Here is a 22,442-nt window from a genome sequence, read left to right on the forward strand (position 1 = left end):
AGCCAATGGAATGAGAGAAGAGATTTACAGATGACTAACCTGATAAAGGGCAAATATCCAAAATATATAAAGAACTTCTATAATTCAACATAAAAAAGACAAATAATACAATTAAAAATGGACAGAAGACATGAACAGATATTTCTCTAAAGACGTACAGATGGCCAATAGACACATGAAAAGATACTCAAATCACTCACCATCAGGAAAATGCAAATCAAAACTATAATAAGATACAACCTCATATCTGTCAAAATGGCTAACATCAACAACAAAAGAAACAAGTGTTGACAAAGATATGGAAAAAAAAGAACCTTCTTGCATTGTTGGTGAGAATGCAAACTGGTGCAGCCACTATGGAAAACAGTATGGAGGTTCCTCAAAAAATTAAAAATAGAACTACTAGGACACCTGGGTGGCTCAGTCAGTTAAGCATCTGCCTTTGGCTCAGGCATTATCTCAGGGTCCTGGGATTGATCTCCGCATTGGGATCCCTGTTCTGCGAGAAGTCTGCTTCTCCATCTCCTCCTCCCCCTGTTTGTGTTCTCTCTGTCTCTCTCTTTCTCTTTGTCAAATAAATGGATGGTATCTTTAACAACAACAACAAAAAGGAACTACTATCTGATCCAGTAATCGCACTACTGGGTATTTACCCAAAGAATAGAAAATAATAATTCAAAGAGATATACGCACCCCTTTTATAGCAGCATTATTTACAATAGCCAAATTATAGAAGCAGCCCAAGTGCCCATCGATAGGTGAACGGATAAAGAAGTGGTATATATATACACAATGGATTATTACTCAGCCATAAACAAGAATGAAATCTTGCCATTTGCAACAGCATGGATAGGTCAAGAGAGTATAATACTAAGTGAAATTAATCAGAGAAGGACAAATGCCATATGATTACACTCATATGTAAAATTTAAGAAACAAACCAAATTAACAGAAATAAGGAGACCAATCAAAAAACAGTATCTTAAGTATAGAGAACAAATGGATAGTTATGAGAGCAGAGGTAGGGTGGAGGGATGGGCGAAATAGGAAGGGGATTAAAAGTACACTTATCTTCTTTTTTTTTAAAGATTTATTTATTTATTTATTCATGAAAGACAGGGAAGGAGAGAGAGGCAGAGACACAGGCAGAGGGAGAAGCAGGCTCCATGCAGGGAGCCTGACATGGGACTCGATTCCAGGTCTCCAGGTTCACACCCCGGGCTGAAGGCGGGGCTAAACCGCTGAGCCACTGGGGCTCCACAAGAGTACACTTATCTTGACGAACACTGAGAAATGCCCAGAATTATTGAATCACTATATACTGTACACATGAAACTACTATAACACTGTATGTTAAGCATACTGGAATTAAAATTTTAAAAATAAACATTAAAACAAAAAAAATTAAAAATGAATAAATAGATAAATAAATATAAAACAAAAAAAGTCCATATAGAAGCAAAGAATGTTAAATCTATCTATAAACACAAAACATCTTTCCATTTATTTAGTCCTTCTTTAATGGCATTCCACAAAGGCTTAAAATGTTTTCATTAAAAGCTTGTTTATTTTGGAAGATTTTTCTCTCATTCCTTTATACTTTTGCTGGTACTATAAATGACATCTTTTTTCAAAATTTTATTTTTTAATTACTTCTACTGATGTATAGAAATGTAATTGGTATTTCTGCATTAATTTTATATTCAGCAACCTAGCCAAACTCTCTTTATTGATTTTCATGATTTTTCTATAGATCCTTTTAGGTTTTCTATGAAGACAACCATTTCATCAATAAATACTAAGTTTTATTTTTTTCTTCTAATCTTCATGTGGGAGACACAAATGAAAAGTACTTGAAGTTATAATCAGAAAATGTTGAGATTTGTTCGGTTTAAAGTGTGAGAGAAAGGGAAGAATGAAGAGTATTTCTTTTCCCAGGTTCTACGAATAGTGGCAGTGTCTCCACCTTGAAGGCTACAAAAAGAAAATGCCTTAAATTAAACAAAAACAAATTATATACAGAGACCAGTAAATTAGATTTGTTCTAACCAATATAGAATTAAGAACCTATATAGAGTGGAATCATGTTCTTAGCATCCAGCTTTTGCAAATGATATTGATGTTGTCAACATCCTAAAGGTGATTGCACAGTACAACATCTATAAAATGTAGCCATGTAGATTTTTCCAGAATCTTTAGAAAATATATTATCATCACCACACTACAATAGGTATCCTTCTATTTATTTTTTTTTAATTTTTTAATTTAATTTCAATTTGCCAACATATAGTGTAACACCCAGTGCTCATCCCATCACGTGCTCTCCTTAGTGCCTGTCACCCAGTTACCCCATCCCCCTACCCTACAGGTATCATTTTAAAACTTAACCAAATCACTTCAGTCAGCTTAGGAATTGTGACTTATAGTGTTGTAATATATTCATTATTGAGATTATACATATTTGGAGATATTTAACTTTCAATGGTGAAAAACTACCCTCCACGAAAAGCTAAAAGATTAATGGGGCTCAGGGAAAGGGGATCAATCTTAGATTAGTGAATACATGCTGTTGGGAGGGAGGGGGTACTGCCCTTGACAGGACTGTAGCAATATTCTTAGCAGATATTTGGAAATGTTCCTTAAAGCAGAGCATGATTTGTCTAGTGAATTGGGGAAATGCAGAAGCGGAACATGGTCTTTCCATCTAAAACTTGAGGATGTAAAGATCTGGACTAGGAAATTTGAGGTTTGGGTGCCTGGCTGGCTCAGTCAGTGGAGCATTCAACTCGTGATCTTGGGGCGGTAAATGTGAGCCCCATATTGGGTATAGAGATTATTCAAAAACAAAATCTTTTCTTTTCTTTTCTTTTTTTTTTTTTTTTTTTTTTTTTTAGATTTTATTTATTAGACAGAGAGAGGAAGAGGGAGAAGCAGGCTCCATGCAGGGAGCCTGACATGGGACTCGATTCTGCGTCTCCAGGATCACGCCCTGGGCCGAAGTCAGCGCTAAACCACTGAGCCACCTGGGCTGCCCTCAAAAACAAAATCTTAAAAAAAGAGAGAGAGAAAAAGAAAATTTGAAATCTGTCTGTACTTAGGTATCCTTAGACACAAAGGAACCTAAAATAAATCAAAGATAAATACTTTATATTTTTAACAAAAAAACTTGACAGAACTAAAACTTATAAAAATTATGTGGTAAGAAAATCTGTTCTTGTTTTTTTCAAAGTATCTACATTTACAAAGAGTCTATTACGTTTGCAAAAAGAAAACTGCTGAAGAATCTTTTATTAAAGTTAGCCAGAAATCTTCGACCAAGATCGTTATTTGAAAAACTAAAATAGTTGATCTGCTTTCTCTTGGGAGAGATCCGTCTAAAATAGTTTGCAGGATAACAATGGGTCTTGGGATATGACAATTCCATGGCATATTTTTCCACATATTGAAATGAGATTCAGATTTCGCATTTGCATTGTCTGAGAAGCCTAGTCAAATGGAGAAGTTGTCCAAAAGAAAAGGGGCTTCATCTAATTCCATAAGGATCATTTGTACTAACTCAGCTAAATTTGAGATAGATACAAATTATATAGATGTATTTTCCCATGTTAATCATAAAACATTTTCCAACAGGAAAGTAAGTGCATGAGGAGAGGTTGGGGAGGGGCAAAGGGGAAGAGAAACTTAGGGAGGCTCCTCACCCAGCATAGAACCCCTCTTAGGGCTCGATCTTATGACCCTGAGATCATGACCTGAGATGAAATACAGAGTCGGAGGCTTAACTGACTGAGCCACCCAGGTGCCCCAGAAAAATAAGATTTTTAAAAGAATGTAATTGTAACTTTGGCTTTCTACTAATATAATTGAGTAATGAGTCCACAAATAACCAATTTCTCAGTTACCTGAGAGGTTGTATGAGATGATTATTAAGGTCTCTTGTAAGAGTCTATGGCTCTAAAACTATGAGCTCTTTGTAAGGAATTGATGCAACCTAAAATTACTCCTAATAAAGGGCTCTGTTTGATTCTATGTCCTCTTCATGTGTGCTGCTGAATTAACAGTCTGAAGACCTCAGAACAAAAAGATGGTCATGTACTTAGCAAAATTTCACTACTTCTTGCAATCCTCTTCTTCATTACAAAAAGACTGACCAACCTGTGGGAATGGTGACAGCTGGAGCATGATTAGCGGGGAGGACAGAGGGCTTGGAGATGGCAGGAAATCAGATGGAAAAGGTGGAGGGTAGAGCTTTATCACACAAGGGGCTTTATTTTTTTTTTTAATTTTTTATTTATTTATGATCATCACAGAGAGAGAGAGAGAGAGGCAGAGACACAGGCAGAGGGAGAAGCAGGCTCCATGCACCGGGAGCCTGATGTGGGATTCGATCCCGGGTCTCCAGGATCGCGCCCTGGTCCAAAGGCAGGCGCCAAACCGCTGCGCCACCCAAGGATCCCACACAAGGGGCTTTTAATGCTGCAAATTAACAGTTCAAAATTGAACTGAAAAAAATTCCTTAAGCAAACTCAACAGAATACAGTAGCAAACTAAGAATTGCTCTTAATTTTCCTTTGCCTGAGCAAGAAAACTTAGACATATCCAATTGAAAAGGAGACTTATGAAAAAAAAGGATAGATAACTCAGCACAGGCTGCAATTTGTAGTTACCTAACATGTTTTTATCTCTTTAGTGGTAAGTCTGTACCTCTCTAAACACAGTATCATTTACGTATATCTGATAGCTTTAAAGAGATAAAATTGTTCCGGAGAATTAGGAAGGCTACATAAAAATTAAGGCTACATAAAAACTCAGATTTATAATTTTATGGCCTGGGTAATTCTGTGTCATGTTACTTACTTCTGAAAAATGGTTTTTAAACTGACCCACAGAAAAAAAACTGAGTATGAATACATTTTTATATAAAAATCATAATAAGCTGAGGTTGTCCTTAAGAGAAAATAGAAATTTAGGATTCTCCTTAGGGTAATATTTCTATTCTCCAATCTTAATTGTTTTTTGCATGTAAATGAATTTAGACCCTTTGGCATAAGCAATAAGAGCACTGAATAATGTATGCTTTAAAAAGAACAAAATAAAAGTTTTCTTTATGTGTGAAGAAGTCTGATATAAAATACGTTGACTTTTTAGAAGAGCATTAGAGGGAAGTAAGTCTAGCGAGACTGATAAAAAACAGTGAAAATATGAGGCTTGAAGTCCAGTTGTATTACCATGAAAGAGTGACAGTACAGACTTCGGAGTCAGACTGACTGGGTTTGATTTTGCCTTCGTCACGATCATGCACAAGCTAATGAACTTCTATGGGACTCTGTCAGCTCATCTGTAAAATAGGAATATAGGACAATCAGTATATGGTTTCACTATACGGAGAATAAAAGAAATAGTGAAAGGGATTATAGGGGAAAGGAGGGAAACTGGGTGGGAAAAATCAGAGAGGATGACAAAACACAAAAGACTACTAACTCTGGGAAACAAACAAGGGGTAGTAGAAGGGGAGGTAGGTAGGGGGATGCGGTGACTGGGTGATGGGCACTGAGGGGGGCACTTGATGGGACAAGCACTGGGTATTATACTGTATGTTGGCAAATGGAACCCCAATAAGAAATATATATATATATATATGAATATAAATAAATGCCTACAACACAGGATTGTGGTCCAGATCAAGTGACTCAGTAAACCACTTAGAGTATTGCCTGCACAGGTACAAGCATGGGTCATTCATCGGTTCATTCACTCATCAACATGAATGAGCACGACTACGTGTTGGGCACTGTTTTCGGTACTGTAAGCACATCAGTGAACAGAGTAAATCAAAATCCCTGCCCCTGTGGAGCTTGCTTTCAAGTGAGGACCAGACAGAGTCTGATACGTTTTGAAGGTAGAGAGCTCAGTACGGGTTAGCTACGAGCATGATGATAGGCATCATTCCAGAGCCCTGTATTGACTGAGCTTAATGAACATAATAAAGCATCTGAATCTGAGGAAACACTCAGTTCCGGGTCCCCTCAGAGAGTTCGACTCCTCAGGAGCAGGTGAAGGAAGCCTGTACACCAAAGGCACCGCCACCCTGGGTTTGTGGAATATTCTCAGGGCTCAGATCGCCATGCTCCTTGTTTTTCAAAATAAGACAACCTGCTCACTCTGCGCTCCCTTGTGTCATCGTGTCATCCCAAGCTCATTCCACCTCGTTACTTCACATTACATCCAGGCACTTGACTATGTTTTTGTGTTTGGTTGTTTTTCCACTGCTTTCTGGATTTCTGTCAGCAATCCAGTTTTACAAATTGCTTGGCTGAGATTTGTATTTGTCGTCTTCCTTTGAAACTGTGATTCACAGTGTACACCCTTTAAACAGAATCTGCTCAGCCCATGAGACTAAAAAGCTTGTTTCAAAAACAAATTGCAGAACAGGCTGCCTACCCGGGGTTTTCGCGCAGCATGCTCAAATGGTCAAATATAATTAAGAGACTACACTCAAGATCTCTATTTTTTAAATTAGCCAAAATGTTTTTAGATGCTGATCAGATGGTGATGTCATTTCACACCTCCAGGGTGCTGGAGACAAATCCAGTCAGCTGAGAAAACAAACTTCAAATTAGAGAAGATGTTGGCCATCTTCGAAGGAGCCTGAGAATTTGTGTAAGCTGCATTCAGATTGGACTTTTTGATTCAATATGAAAAAAGTGACGATCACAGCAGGCTTACCGGAGGTCCTCGGTTCATAAACTTTTAACTTAGGGACATTTAACAGAACTTAGGGACATTTAACAGAACTTAGGGACATTTCTTCTTGTCCCGTCCTCTCATGTGTAGGATGGGGCGATAGTAGCATTTACTTCTTGGTGTTATTTCAGGGGTTAAATAAGGTAATATATGTAAGTGCTCTGTGCCACACACAACCAGGGTTGGCTACAATTGTTCTTTGTCATATACCCTATGCTCTGTGCTCTTGCCCGAGGGGAAAGTAGGGTTACAATATCAGTGACCCTGAGCACTGGCAGAGTTGTAAGAACCTCAGTCTTTTGTAGATCATTCTCCAGGGTTCAGAGAAACCCGCAGGAGTGGCATGGATCTATTCGAGAAGAAAACCCTAGGGTGCTAGCCCCTGAAGCTATCTTGGAGGACTGCTGAGTCTGCAAACGCTCTGACAAGGGCTGCACCACCCTCCCAACCACCTTGGGCCTCAGGCCTCCACTCCTCCACTCCTCCAGGCTCCTTCACCAGCCTGTTCTACAATGTCCTCAGGAGGCATGTGTGAGGCAAGCCTTTCATTTTTCCAGCTGCTGCACCAGCAGGAATCCATGGGGAAATGTGGGCTCACCATGGGGAGCACATCCTCCGCTGCCAGGGGCCTTTCCTCTCACTGTCGACCATTCCCTAAGCTATCTGCCTAGAATTCTTCAGTCCCTTATGCATATAGGCCCTGGTGCATATGCTCAACCCATCCTCCGAAATCCGCGAAAAATTCAAATTTTTAAACAGAGATTACTTCTCGACATTCTGGGAAGTGAGAACAAGGTGGACATGGGCCACAGATTTAGCCTGGCCACAGGCAACCCCCTCGCTTCCCTGTTCCTCAGTTCCCCTCTTTTCATTGGGAGTAGGCGTAGCCCCCTTGCAGGGTCGCAGTCAGGACGCACTAACCCACGGGCAATAGTTTGCTCAGTGCCGGGACAAAGGTCAGCTCTGGGCTGCTGCCCACGCCTGTCCCAGGCCCCACACTCAGAACCCTGCTTCCAGCATATCATCCAACTCCAAGCAGATGTTCCTCAAGCACAATCCTCGGCAAAACATGTCCTCCTTCCTCCCCCAGGTCCAGCATCACAGGGTCCTGCCACTGCTAGTTGGGAAACACCTCCAGAATCTCTCTCCGCCTCCATCCATCTCCACTACCGGCCTTTCCCTAGGCCCTAGCAGGTGGCCCGAAGCACTGCAAGAGCATCAGACACCCACAAGTGTCACCCCTTTGGCTCACTATCCCTTCCGGCTGTGCAGAGTCATGCCCTGACCCCTCACTCAACGACTTGTTCCATAAGCCTCTGAGACCTGATCCTTGGTGGCTCTTTTGGAAAAGAGTTATTAGCCTCCCTCTGGGTCTCCTAACTCTCACCTCCTACTCAGCCCTGAAGAGGATGGCTGAGCAGGTGGGTCTAACCAGCTGAAAAGAGAAGATACCATGCCCTGTCACCCCGAGCTTCTCGCCCATCTATTCAAACACTGAGGGCCTTTGCTGACTGTTGACCCTTTGCACATGATATACCATTTTTGTAGAATGGCCTTTTCTATTGTTTTCATCTTGTCAAGCTTCTATTCAGCCATCAAGAAATAATATACCTGCTCAGGGAAGCCTTTCCAGCCTCCCCAGATCTGGTTTACAGCTCACCTCACCATATATGGATACCATACAATTCCCCTACCTAAATTCCTCAATACCACATCTTACTCATCTTTGACAACCAATTCCTGGAAATTACACAGTAAATTCTCTGTAAATATGTAATGAATGAACAAATGAACGAAAGCTGGGGTTTTCATGCTCCCGTTAGGGATAAGTCACAGTTCCAAGACCTACTATTCAGGAAAAGTAGAAAATAGTTCTTTTCCAAGGGCAAATTCCCAAGGATGTGAAATGATTTTTCAGGTAAATTTCATACTGATTACCCAAACTATGAGAAAGTTTCCTTGGTTCTCTATTTGGTTTTGTGTGTGGGGACCAAGTCCTCGGGCACCTGACAAGAAGGGCCAGCTATGCAACTTTGGAAGGTCGTTGTATAATGTGAATCTAGACCTCTGGGCCAATTCAGTAAAATGCAAAAGTGCTTGCTATTTTAGAACTTCAGTGAAACAAACTGAGAACAAATCTCTGGGGAAATGGAGAATAATTTCTAGCCGCAGCCCTTCTTAGTAAGACACTGCAGAGAAAGAGGTTTTAAACATCATGTCGATTAGTAAACGATTAATATCATTTATTCAATCTATTCAATAATAGATTAATGTTTAATTTATTTAATGCTTCCAAGAAGAAAAGGGGAACCATCCCTTATGATTCCATTCAGGAGCCCCCAGGCCTGGGCTTCTCCGTCCTTCTCTGTCTGCTGCAGTGGATCTCACACAGAATTGGAGCTGGGGAGTCTCACTGGAGAGAAGGAAGACACAGAGCTCCGGGGGCCCCTGAAGTAGACGGGGCCGGAGTAGGGGTGTGTGAAGGTGCTCATGGGGACAGAAGTTGAAATCATCACAACGTCAATGGCAGGATATTCTCCTTTATCTGAAATGTTAAGTATTTACCACTATCCAAATAGTGTGTGTTTAGGGTCTCTGAAAATCCAATTTCTCCAACAGATAAAAACCAAACAGGACACAGATACATGAAAGACTTCCGAAGCAGACCCCTTATCCTATTTTCAAAATAAAGAGCACCACACTCTAGTTGGTGCAGAGGGCAAACACGACTCCGGCTGCCTCTGAATGCAACTGGCTTCTCACGGGTGTGGCAGGGCCTGCCTGCTGTGTGTACATGTCCCGAGAGGCACCAGCCTGCTCCCTGAAACCCAAAGCCACACAATGTCAACACACTACTCCTGTAAGTATTTGCTCCAGAGAAAACATCTGTAATGCCTCTACAACTAATTTTCTAGCAGGCGGTAAGATGAAAAGAAGAATTAATGCGCATATTAAAAGATTTCTTATAAAAGCCATCCATCGCTGGGCTGCCTTTGTCGAAACACTTTAATGGCTTTTCCCTGCTGGCCTCCCCTCTGTCCTCCTCCCACCCAGCTTTGCTAATAAAAAGCATTCTAAGTCTTTAGCTCTGCTGGCAAGGAGAATTAAATTGCTATTTGCCACCTGGTGTTGTCTTACTTAACGTATTTCCAAATTGTCCTTAAATCTCCCTTTGGAATTCTGAGTATAAATACTAAAAATAAGGAAAGGGAATGAGAGGACAGAGAGAGCGAATTTGCGTAATTTCTGTTAGCTTTTGTTGTAACAGGCTCTAGTCTGTGTTTTCCTCTTTGCTTTTTATCTTCTGCTCATCTCATTTAGCTTCTCTTCACATTCATCTTCCCATCTTTTTTTATTCTCCAGAATTTTATTCAAAGAAGAAACATTTTTTTCCTCATGGCAAGATCATATTCACACTCAGAAAAGGATGGCCTGAGTGTTTCTTTTTTTTTTTTTTTTTAAGATTTTATTTATTTATGAGAGAGAACAAGCAAGGGGGGTGGTGGGAGGAGAAGAAGCAGAGTCCTTGCTGAGTCGGGAGCCCAAGGCAGGGCCAGACATGGGTCTCAATTATGACCTGAACCGCAGGCAGTCGCTTAACCCACTAAGCCACCAAGATGCCCCTGATCTGAATGTTTCTAATTGATTTTGATACCAGAAGTTCTGAAATCCTGCCCATGGTAACCCTTCTTTAAAAATCTTCAGGGTTCCTTTTCTCCTTTTCACTCATTTATTCAGTAAAAATATGTTAAAAATCTACTCCTGCCTGGTACTGTGCTCTCTTCTTTTTCCACTATTTCCTGACTTACTTTCTTTTTAGTTCAATTAGCAACTGCCAGGAGTGAGTAAAGTAATAAAATTCAAGAACTCCCACAACTGAGCAAAAGTCCACTCTTTGCAACTGCAAGATAGTCTTCCCTCTGTAGTTTTCAGTAGTATAATAAAATGACGAATTTTAATTAGCAAAACACTCTAGAAGGCTTATCAAATAACAAATGTTTAATTTCTATTGAAGTGAGTTATTTTTCAGGGGCAGGGCAGAGTCATCCTCCATAACCATTTAAAGTATGTTCACATTCTAAATGGGGTTTCTATTTATTCTCTGAGGCCCTTTGGAAACTACATTTCATTTGCTATAATAGCAACTTCCTGACCTTTAACAAGAAACAAGGAAAAAAGTCAGTGGACAAACCAGTAACTACTGCAGAATCCATTTTAGGGCCCCTTAGGGAATTTATTATCAGAAAGAAAGGATAATCAGACCCATGGATGAAAAGAAACCATAATAAAGGCCACACTTCACTGACGGATGGTCTGCCCATGGGAATGAACCCAGCCATGGACTTAACTACCAGGGAGATAAACAGTAGTTTCCAAATGAAGAACTGGACAAGCTTCCGGTTGGGAAGGAATCTCTCTGACATGTTTGAACCCATCCTGTTAAAGAGAGGTTTAAGATGTTTAGAATTCAGATGACTTTATTCAACTCAGCAGGAGAAGGTCTGCATTAGTACAGATTTAAGTGCAGTGTCATTTCTGCACTTCTCCCCAGAGGGCAAATTGGTATCCCTCTAGCTACAGATGATTGGGAGAGAAGAGTTCTGAATTTTGCTGCTCGTGGAAAACCAAAGAGAAGGCCTGAGTGTTGAGAAACTAATAAACGCTTGGGGGCATTTGAGGCTTATTGCAAGGAGCAGGGAAATGTTAAAAAGGTAATTAACATCTGTATTCTAAGCAGCAGCGAGTACAGGTTAGAACAGATGGCTCCAGAAACCATAAAAATAGCCTGAGATAGTTCCTAGATGGAAGAAAACGCTTTAATACAGGTGAGCCACAAGATGCTCTAGTAAATAGTTCATTAATGTTTTCTCCTATTGGTGCTTTCACTGGGTAGTTTGGGCATTCATAAGACGGCACCTCATATATTGTTACCTAAATGAATTGTTTCTTTTTGGAAAAGTACCTGTGAATGTGATAAGTGGTGATTCTTCGCATCTCCATCCCTGCATCTGGAAGTTAAGCCTATTCTCTGTCAGGAACTATTGATACAACAGCCCAGCTACCTGTCCAAAAGCTACAGAGTGCACAGCATGTCTTGTAGGAATACTGTGTCTTTCACTGTGAAAATCTCACCTTACACAATCGGCTGTTGGTAAAACTTAAGAGAACAGGCATCAGCTCATCTAGGAAAGTCAATTCAGAATGTGTCAGCAGAAATGCAACAGGAAAGGGCCCATGCAGTCAAGTAAGACAGTTATGTAAAAGCTGGTAGAACAGCTTGCTTTCAAAAGGCTAAATTCTGAACAGCAAAGAACACACTGACTCTGTGGACCTTTCAAAAAAGCTGACCATTATGCACTTTAGAAGCACCCGGAATTCTAAATAGAGATGAGGAGAGAAGGGGCAGAGTGCTGAGAGCAACCATTCATCCAGCTCCGCTCTGGGATTTTCTCTGCCTGACAAGAGAGCTCCACGGGAGGATTTTTGAGTTTGCAGTAAGACAGAATGACATTAAAAAAAAAAAAAAAAAAAAAAAAAAAACCCTGAATCAAAACAAACAAAAAAACCTTTATTATCATTTAAGACAGTTATCTAAGTGTGTTCAATCCTCATTTCAAGTTCAATGTCTCAAGGTAAGTTGGTGGGGACGGGTGACTTGGGGACCCTACTTCTCAACCATCTTGCCCCGACCCCCAAGTCCAATGCCTCAAGTTGGTTACTTTCCTGTGTTGGCAGAAGTCTTGTTACAAGTGCTTTCTGTCACCAGATTCTTCAATGACAGTCGACGACGACATTTGTATTTACAAACAAATACAGAGAATGATAAGGCCTGGATTGAAAAATTTGATAACTAGGAGATTTCTGTCTAGGAAATTCTCTAGGATGACAGCAACTAACATGCAATTTAGATAGAGTAAATTCCCAAATGATATATTGCCGCTGCTAGGACTCCATCCACTTCTTAACCTGCTAAAACATATGATGATGTACAGATGCCATTTTATTTATACCTTTGATTATTCCTCAACTTTTCAAATTTGGTTTGCAATGCGGTCATGATAGCAACAGGCAGATGTCAGTGTGCTATTTAATAGAAGAAAGATTTAATGGTAATTAGCAAGCAATAGTTCTTTACCAAGTGATACTGAACATTTTTATAAGTTTTGGAAAATGAAAGATGATAATGGTGAAAAAATAATGTAATTCAAGAACGAGTGAAAAAACCCAGGATGGTGTCAGTTATCCCTGACACTACTATTTCTTTGTAGTTTCCGCAGAGCCTTCACAAGGAAGTGATACTACTTCTTGAAGTATGACAAGGTGTTAGGAGACTAGAGTAAGATAAGAAGACACTCTAGTGGCAGATGTAGCCTAGGGACATGGTCATCAGGACAGACTCCTGGAGAACAGTCCTCTGTCTCTCTGCTGGGGGCACTGGTCTCCCCGGGTGCACAGTCACCCCACAAGAGGGAGAAACAATGTTATATTACAAACAAAGAAATTGGGCTTCAGAGACTTGAGGTGATTCAGCCAAGATAAAAAATTATCAAGCAATGAAGTGGGATTGGAGAGGAGCACTCAGTGTCACACTCCATGACGTCACCTCACGCAGGGCAGGAGTAAGGGTTGTGGGTGACTGACTTTTCTCAGATGTTGCTTGTTTGCTATAAGCAAAAATGAGAATAAAAGAATATGAAGAGGGCAAAGCAAAAGGAAAAGAAATAAACAGTAGTTTCCAAATGAAGAACTTCTTTCCCTCCCAAACCTTTAAAAAAGTAAGTTTTATGGCAGTTTGACCATATCATCTTCTATTCTCTGGGGAAGAGGAAGAGGGGGCTCATTGTGTTTGAGTTAGGAAATGAGTGTTGTTCGATCTGGATTTTCAGAATGTCCTGATTCTACTCAAGGAACATGCTGAGGTGACATGGAAAGAGTATCAGAAAGTTGACAAGATTTAGTGACGTGATCAATTTCATAATCTGTAGAATTAACCTTCACCACACTCAATGTAGTGGATGGTTTTATAGCCTTGTATTTACAACTGTTAGATCTCTTTATTTTGTTTTTAGGTGTTTAAAGTAATAAGAAGATGAAATACAACAACATATAATGTATGCAATACAGGAAAGAGACCGAGGGTGAGGTTGTGTATTCACTGTTAGGGGAAAAAGCCCACCTATTATGAAGAACTGTAAAAGAAAACAGCAAAACCATTCATGTGGGAGTAGTGCTAGACCAGTCACCAAGGATATTTAAAACTACAAAGAGCAACATGGCAGGTGGTGTCCCGAGGGACATGGCCCTGGGAAGGCAGCAGGTTGATGGATCCCAGTAAACAGCCCCCAGCTCTACCCTTGACCGTAGTGTTACATAAACTCCACTCACGGAGAAGATGGTATAATTTAGGTTGCCTATTTAGGTCAATGACTTTTTAAAATGCCATTTTCAAATTTGACCAACTTTAGCAAGTAGAACTTTCAGAGAGAGGGGGGAGAATATTTTTGTTTCCTTTTCACATCAAAGCAAATGCACGTGTAATGTTAATGAAATTCAGCAAGTGAGAGAGTCAGAGATTGTGAGACACTGGGTCTTCCCAAAGCTCATCCTTTGGGAAGCAAGAGCCCTGCCTACGCCTTCAAGAAAGGAAAGGCATTGCGGAGGAGACGGGTCTGTGAACTCAAGAAGGAGAGCCAATGACATGCATGTAGGAGAAGGTGACCTTGCTGACCCAGAGAGGTGGAATCCGGGGTGAAACGCCAGCAGAGAGGACCCACAGGGAGTACGAGCATCTTGAGTCTTTTAAATGAAAGGAAATTCTTTAAGCTAATTGATGTCATACCAACGAAGTCACATTGCCAGCAGAGATCACTAACAATTCCTAAACATTAGGAAAGGGCTACTCTTCACAAATATCCAGAATTCATCCACTCCCCATCTCTGCTGTCACCTCCCTGGTCTAAGCAACCTGCATCCCTCACCTATCCTGAAATCATAGCTGCACATGACCCCATCTCTTGCCACACCCCATCCTCATTCTGCTTCTTTGCTCCTTCTCTGACTTGACTCATTCCCAGGGCCTTTGCACTTATCATTCCCCCTTCCTGGACTGTTACTCTGCACGATACTAGACCTGTCCCCTAACTCCCTCGAATCTAGCAAAAATGTTGCCCTCTGAGTCAGCCCTCCTTGGCCATCCGTGGGTAATGTTGAAACCCCTGCAGTCAAGTCCCTGTCCTCCTCCCTGCTTTATTAGCCCATAGTTCTTAGCTTTAAATCTATTTGCTTTGTTGCATTACCTCCCATACAATAGTGGCACATAGTGGGCACTCCATACATATTTATTGAGTGAATAAATGGTTGAATGAAAACACGAATAATGGCAGATAAAAAAAAGTATTCTTAAGACTTATATCATGATCGAGCTATAGAGGTTAGAACAAGGAGACAATTATAGGAGTAAAAGTGAGCCTACATATAAATAACATACCTCACAAAGCATATGAATAGTATATGCAATCAATATACATATATAACTTATGTATATATTTTTAAACACAACAAACAGGGAATACATCAACAAAGATGAGGATAATGTTTACAAAGACTAGGTATTTTTCTTTTTTTTTTTAAGATTTTATTTATTTATTCATGATAGTCACAGAGAGGGAGAGAGAGAGGCAGAGACACAGGCAGAGCAAGAAGCAGGCTCCATGCAGGGAGCCCGACGTGGGATTCGATCCCGGGTCTCCAGGATCGCGCCCTGGGCCAAAGGCAGGCGCCAAACCGCTGCGCCACCCAGGGATCCCCAAAGACTAGGTATTTTTCAAAAGTAAATAATGTTTCCTAAAGAAATTATAGCATGATAAAGTAGAATAATAAAAAAGTACACATTCTAAGAGCCCATATTAAAACAGACTAAAGTACAAAATAAATCTGAAGAGAAACTGAGCCTTTGAGCAGAGATGGGTGCAGCTAAACAGCCGTGTTCCCATTTGGCCAGTCCCTAGGAATGCCAGTCCCTGGAGGATAGGACAGCCTCAGATGAGAAGGACGAGACGTGTCTGTGTTTATATAGACAGCCTTGGACAAACTCGGGAGATCATAATAAGAGCCTATGTAGCAATTTATGGTTTGAAAAGAAGCATATGCAGTATTTCTCTAGGTGGCTCTTTTCAAATGTATATGATTTAAATGAAGAATCATATACAATAATTCTTTTGATCCTCAAAGAACACTGTGAGGTCTACAGGTATAAAAAACTGGCTTTCAGAGCAAAGACTCGACTTGGGTCACCAAGCATCATCAACCACCAACCTGTGCCACTAGCCTGGGCCCCCTGCCTCCCAAATCTGTGCTTTGCCTGAAATGCCTTCCCTTCCTTCCCCGGGAAGATCATCTTTCTCCAGAACATCCAGGGCTGGGGCTTGGCTCCCTCCTCAGCCCTGCTGGTACCGTACATAACCACTACAGCTGCTCTCAATGGGGCATGTTCTGCCATTACTAGGCACTCTGCTCTGCTATGCATACAGGATCCATGGAATCCGACAAGTTTTTGAGGCCCACAGGTACTATTATATCACCATGGACAGATAAGGACACTGAGGTTCAGAGAGAGGTAAAGAAGCTTGTTCAAGGTCACTCGGCCAGTAAGTGACTGGGTAAGGGATACTGCATCAACTTGCTCTGCTTTGGCAGCACCATACCCTTTCTCTCCCATTAAAATTTGCCTGTCTTCATTCTTTCTAATAATATTTATTGAGCACCTTCTATTGTTCTAGGTGCTATAGATACAGCAGAGCATAAAATACTGCCCCTGTTCTCATGGAGCTCACGTTCTAATGGGGGGTGGGGAGGAGATTAAACAAACAAAAATATGGAATAGGTGATAAATGCTAAAAAGATAACCAAAGTATAATGAGGGCATAGAGAGTCAGGCCGGGGGTGCTATGTTAAACAGGGTGGTCTAAGAAGGTGTTTGAGAAGCCTAAAGTCATTAAGATAAAACCTAACATCAAAAAATTGGAAGCCAAGTAACTTGTGCAGAAGGAATACACAGAAAACTTGAGGTGGTTTGGTTAGAGTATAATTAGGGGAGGGTGTGCATAAAGTAGATTTTTCTGGTTTTCAGAAATTGTAATTTTTTTTGATGTGCTATTTCATTTTTTGTTTTTTTTTAATTTTTATTTATTTATGATAGTCACAGATAGAGAGAGAGAGAGAGAGAGAGAGAGGCAGAGACTCAGGCAGAGGGAGAAGCAGGCTCCATGCACTGGGAGCCCGATGTGGGATTCGATCCCGGGTCTCCAGGATCGCGCCCTGGGCCAAAGGCAGGCGCCAAACCGCTGCGCCACCCAGGGACCCCTGATGTGCTATTTCAATTTTTAGTAGCAAATGTATGTAGAGGATCTTATTAAAATTGAGACTTATTTGAAAAAAAAAAAAAAAAAAAAACCCTCGGTGAGGGTCAGAGTCCACCAGAGATCTGTTACATCAGGGAGGAGGTCGTGCAACCACTTCAGGCACTTCAGGCAGAAGTCTCTAGGTCTGAAAACCTTGAGGGGAGGGGAGGGAGGCAGTGAGGTCGAAGCCTGAGGAGGGGGTGGGAAGGATGGGCAGAGAGGAGGTTAAAGAGACCACCAGGAATCTGGCCAACTCTGGCCCTATCAGGTAGACAAAGACTTCTTCCACTCCAAGACATACCGAGGAGGCTTGAAGAGGAGGGCTGTCAACCACCCTGGGCCTCAAGACCTCTCTGGTGGCCAGGCAGAAAGCAAACTGCTGGTCCACTGAGGGGGCCACTGAAAAACTCAGGTCTGGGAGCCGGTGGGCAGTCGGAAAGGAGAACTGGAGCAAGAGATGTTTCCTTGAGGAGTAGAGCCAACAGCACTTCTGCCAGATTGAGAGGAGGAGAGGTCAGGGAGGTCTTGGCCTGAGCATCCAGCTCAACCTCAGCTGCACTTGGATCACCTGGGAGGGATTCAGGAATCTGATGTCTACACCACACCACAGACAAACTAATTAGAAACTCTGAGGTGAGACCAGGTGTCCAATTTTTTTTTAAAGATTTATTTATGTATTTCAGAGAGAGAGAGAGAGAAAATGAGCTGGGGAGAGAGGTAGAGGGAGAGAATGCGTGAATTGGGAGCCTGACACCTGGCTCCATCCCTAGACCCCAAGATCAAGACCTGAGTCAAATCAAGAGCTGGCCACTCAACCACCTGAGCCACCCTGGTGCCCCCAGCTGTCAAATTTTAAAGCTCTCTGGGCGATTTCAACGTGCAGCCATGGATGAGACCCACAAAGGATGGAGATGCGTAAGATGGGTAGAAGCAGCTGGCTTCCAACCCATTTCCTCAGGACCCCGTCCCAGTTAGAAAACTGATAAATACATCCTTTAGTATTGTAATGGCCCTTAACAGGTTACTGATGCCATGTGGCTTAGGAAAGCTGAAGTTGAGCAGTTGCTTTTTCAGACAGCGCTTTCCCCTAAAGTAACTACTGATTCTTCCAGCTGCCTGCCATCCCTCTTTCCTCTCTTGCCCGTTAGAATTTGATCCATCTCTCAGGGAATTTAGCATTCACACAGTATGTATTTACTGGGATTCAGGACTCACCTCCTCTACCTGTCTGTAGGTGCCAGAGGTTCCGTGGATGCATTTGGTGAATGAATGAAGGACTCAGGGTCCTGTGTATTGGTAGCCCCTTGGGATCACTTGACCTGAGAAAGAGGTTCCCAGAAGTTCCTCCCAAGGAAGAGAGTGGTGTTGGCACAACCTTAGTGGGCTGTTGGAGCTGAGGAGGACCCTGATTTGTGCCCACTCTGCGGAAGGTAACAGTTAACCGATCCAGGTTAAATTATAGCACAGGCCTGGTCAGAAAGGAATAGATTTTAACAATGGACGAAAATGTGTTTTATGAAAAGAGCCAAAAGCAGAATATGGCAGTAGAAACTATACGAAGATGGAATTAAACTCAGCACAAAGAATTGTCTGTTAAAGTCTAGCCAAATGTTTGTACAATAACAGCTGCTAGAAAGCAGGGGATGTTGTAGGAGGGTTTCTACTGTGGTTGGAAATAGGGTAGCCCAGGGCCCCCTCTGCCAGACTGAGCTGGGTCTTAGGGTGCGAGGAACTGGCAAAGTCCCCAGAACCGGAGCTGGTTGGTCACCTTGGCTGGAAAGCTGAACCGCTGAACCAAAGATTTGTAGCAAAGCTTAGTATTCAGTAGGTGCTCAGTAAATATCTGTCAAATGAATCAGATTCTAAGATTTTAGGAATTTCATCCGCTTGTAATTAGTGAACAAAATTTCTTTTTTTTTTTTTTGTGGGGAAAGCTTATTTGTTAATAAATTCCATCTGACTAAAATGGAAATCATGGGAAGGTTATAAAGGAGTCTCACAAATTAAAAGTGGGAGCAGGGAAGCCTGAGAGGAGTGGGACCCAGATGGGAAAAACTTTGGAAGTAAGGTCAAAGTCATCCCCCTTGGCCTTCCCCCTCCTTCCTCTCCTCCTCTGTCTCAGGGGCAAGCGTGGCCTTTCTTATCTCTTCCTGCCGTTCTGGAAGGAACGTTGTGGCAACGCCCAAAAAAGGTCTAAGCCCCAAGTTAGCATAACCTGTCAGTTTTGCTCATCACAGCAAATTAACTCAGACCCTCAATTCACAATCCTGAGGAGCAGCAGCTGACTGGCCAGGTGCATCAGGTGCTCACCTCTGAGCACCTGCGATTAGAAGGGAGGGGCAAGCTCCTGTGCAAGGGGGGGGGGGTGCCATCCCTTCAAGACTGTGGAAGTTTCTTCACATTTAGAATAATGGTTACTTCAGATGGGAAGGGCTGGGGAGTGGTAGGGGTACACAGGTAGGTTCCACATCAGTTTTGGTTTACACCTTAAAATCTACAGTGTGGGGCAGCCCCGGTGGTGCAGCGGTTTGGCACCGCCTGCAGCCCAGGGCGTGATCCTGGAGACCCGGGATCGATTCTCATGTCGGGCTCCCAGCATGGAGCCTGCTTCTTCCTCTCCCTCTGCCTGTGTCTCTGCCTCTCTCTCTCTAGCTGTGTCTCTATGAATAAATAAAATCTTAAAAAAAAATCTACGGTGGGTTTCCCAGTGTTCGTTATATTATTTTTTTTTTTCTTACCACTTCGAATGTCTGAGATCTTTTTGAAAGTTTCAAAATAAAAAGGAGCTTGGGATCCCTGGGTGGCGCAGCGGTTTGGCGCCTGCCTTTGGCCCCGGGCGCGATCCTGGAGACCCGGGATCGAATCCCACGTCGGGCTCCCTGCATGGAGCCTGCTTCTCCCTCTGCCTGTGTCTCTGCCTCTCTCTCTCTCTCTCTCTCACTGTGTGCCTATCATAAATAAATAAAATTTAAAAAAAAATAAAAAGGAGCTCTTCTTTAAATTAAAAAGAAGCAATGCATAAAATTGCATGTATATGAACACAACAACTGATGGTCGGCGTTTAATAAGATTGTTATGTAACCTCCTATTAATCCTTTGGTTGTCAAACTCGTGTCCTAGTTTACTGATAGGCACAGTTTTATTCAGGATTTGGTGATTCATCAGTCATTCAACAGGTGTGGATTGAACGCCCACCCTCAGCCAGGAGCAGTGGGAAGCCCCGGCTCCTCCAGGAGAGGGCCTGAAGGTGAATCAGGCAGACAGACGTAGCTAGGCAACGCTTGGAATGGAATTCTAGTTTTTTAAATCTAAAATGAACTTCTATTTATAAGTTTCCCACAGTTTCTATCTAGGAAAATTCCAGTTGCTCAGGAGAACATGGTCTCTGTGCCGGAGACCATCACTGCAGTCCCGCCGCCCTTCTGGTACTGGGAGAGGTGGCCCCAGCGGCTGCAGGCGGGGAAGGAAGGACGCGGTGGTGTGCGTGTGCGTGTGCGTGTGAGTGTGGGGGTGTGAGGGGTGTGCCAGACAGAAGCCCTTTCCTAGTTCCCGCCGGGGAGGCGCGCTGACTCCAGTGCAGACTGGGACTTCCTGGGGGGGCAGGGAGGAGGCCCTGAGCGGGCGCGGGGCGGGGCGGGGCGGGGCGGGGCGCCGGGAGGGCAGCGGCGGGCCGGGCCTCGGGTGCGAGCGGGAGGGAGGGGCCCTGGAGCGTCTCGGCGCAGCCTCGGCACAGCCCAGCTCTTCAGCACCTCGCACGCCGCACCTGCGGGTGGCGCTGGGCCGCGGGCCGCGGGGCCCGGAGTGTGGGCCCCGCCTGGCACCCCTCCCGCCGCGCCTCCCACCCACCGAGGGGCCCGAGGGCACTGGCCACGGCCCCCACAGCCTCTGGGGCCGGCTCTTACCAACGGGAAGCAACACCAGGGCCGGCCCCCAAAGTAACGAGAGGCTCTGGATCACTCTTGTTAAGGCGTCTGGGAGCAGGACTGGCCTCTTTAGGTGGAGTGAATCTCGGAGGTTACTGGACAGTCTGACTGGGGGACAACCCCCCGCAACCCCAGGAAGGGAGGAGGCTTCTTGGAAGGCCGGCAGGTGGAACCTGGAGCCAGTGCTGACACGAACAATAAAGCTCCGTGACTTAATTTTCACCCCAAGCTGGTGAAGCAGGTCGTACCAGTTACACACCGAAATGGGAAAATAATTTCAGATTGTGATCAGTGCGGTGGCTATACAACGCAGGTTAAAATGAAAGAGAATAGTGCAGAGTTTGGGTTGGATTTGGAGAAGAGGGGGTCAGAAGCCTCTCTAAAAATGTGGTATTTCAATAAAGCCTGAAGAAATCAGTGGTGTGGGTGGAACAGAGGCTGGGAGAGGAGAGCTTTCTGTATGATGAAAAGGCATGTGCAAAGGTCGAGGACATCATTTACTGCACCTGGGAACCCAAAATAAAGTGAGTATGGGCCTGGAATAGTGAGTCAGGAGAAACTAGCTCCAAGGGGACCAGGCCAATGTAGAGCCCCACATGTATGATGGCAAGATTTATTGTTGTTGGGATGCCTGGGTGGCTCAGTGGTTGAGCGTCTGCCTTCAGCTCAGATCCTAACCCCAGGGTCCTGGGATCGGGCGGGGAGCCTGCTTCTCCCTCTGCCTGTGTCTCTGCCTCTCTCTCTGTGTCTCTCATGAATAAATAAACAAAATCTAACAACAACAACAAACAAAATGCCCAGGCTGTTGTGCGAATAAGGCCAAGGATCAGATTACCTGGCTTCAAAACCCGGTTCTACCACCTACTAACTGTATGACCATGGGTGAGCTACTTCTCTGCGCCTTGGCTTTATCAACTCCAAAATGCAAATAAACATGATACACATTTTACTGGATTATTATGAGGATTGAAAGACATAACATTTTTTTTAAAGATTTTATTTATTTATTCATGATAGACAGAGAGAGAGAGAGAGAGAGAGAGAGAGAAGCAGAGACCCAGGCAGAGGGAGAAGCAGGCTCCATGCAGGGAGCCCGACCTGGGACTCTATCCCCGGTCTCCAGGATCGTGCCCTGGGCCAAAGACAGGCGCTAAACCACTGCGCCACCCAAGGATCCCAAGACGTAACATTTTATAAGCATTTTCACACATAGTAATCCTGGCACTTAGTAAGCACCCCATAAATGTTGGACGATTTTTGGTTTATTATTGTGCTATTGTTATTACTGTTTTCAGTAGGAGGAGAAGGCTGTTGGGAGTCTTAGGAGACAAGTAACAACCTTATCTTCTGAGTTTGGAACCAATTGAGAAATAAGATA

At 43.1% G+C, this 22,442-nt stretch overlaps 1 long non-coding RNA gene across 1 annotated transcript; it reads right to left on the minus strand.

Moving 5' to 3' along the window:
* Window positions 1-1,576: 1,576 nt before the first annotated feature.
* On the minus strand, window positions 1,577-21,242 carry LOC144313617 (uncharacterized). The gene is made up of 3 exons (XR_013379214.1): window positions 21,044-21,242; window positions 5,226-5,335; window positions 1,577-1,974 (listed from the first exon to the last, which is right to left on the minus strand). It is a non-coding gene; the product is annotated as an uncharacterized LOC144313617 (long non-coding RNA).
* Between the last annotated feature and the right edge of the window lie 1,200 nt (window positions 21,243-22,442).

Source organism: Canis aureus, chromosome 5 (assembly GCF_053574225.1).
Source record: "Canis aureus isolate CA01 chromosome 5, VMU_Caureus_v.1.0, whole genome shotgun sequence".
Lineage (NCBI taxonomy): Eukaryota > Metazoa > Chordata > Mammalia > Carnivora > Canidae > Canis > Canis aureus.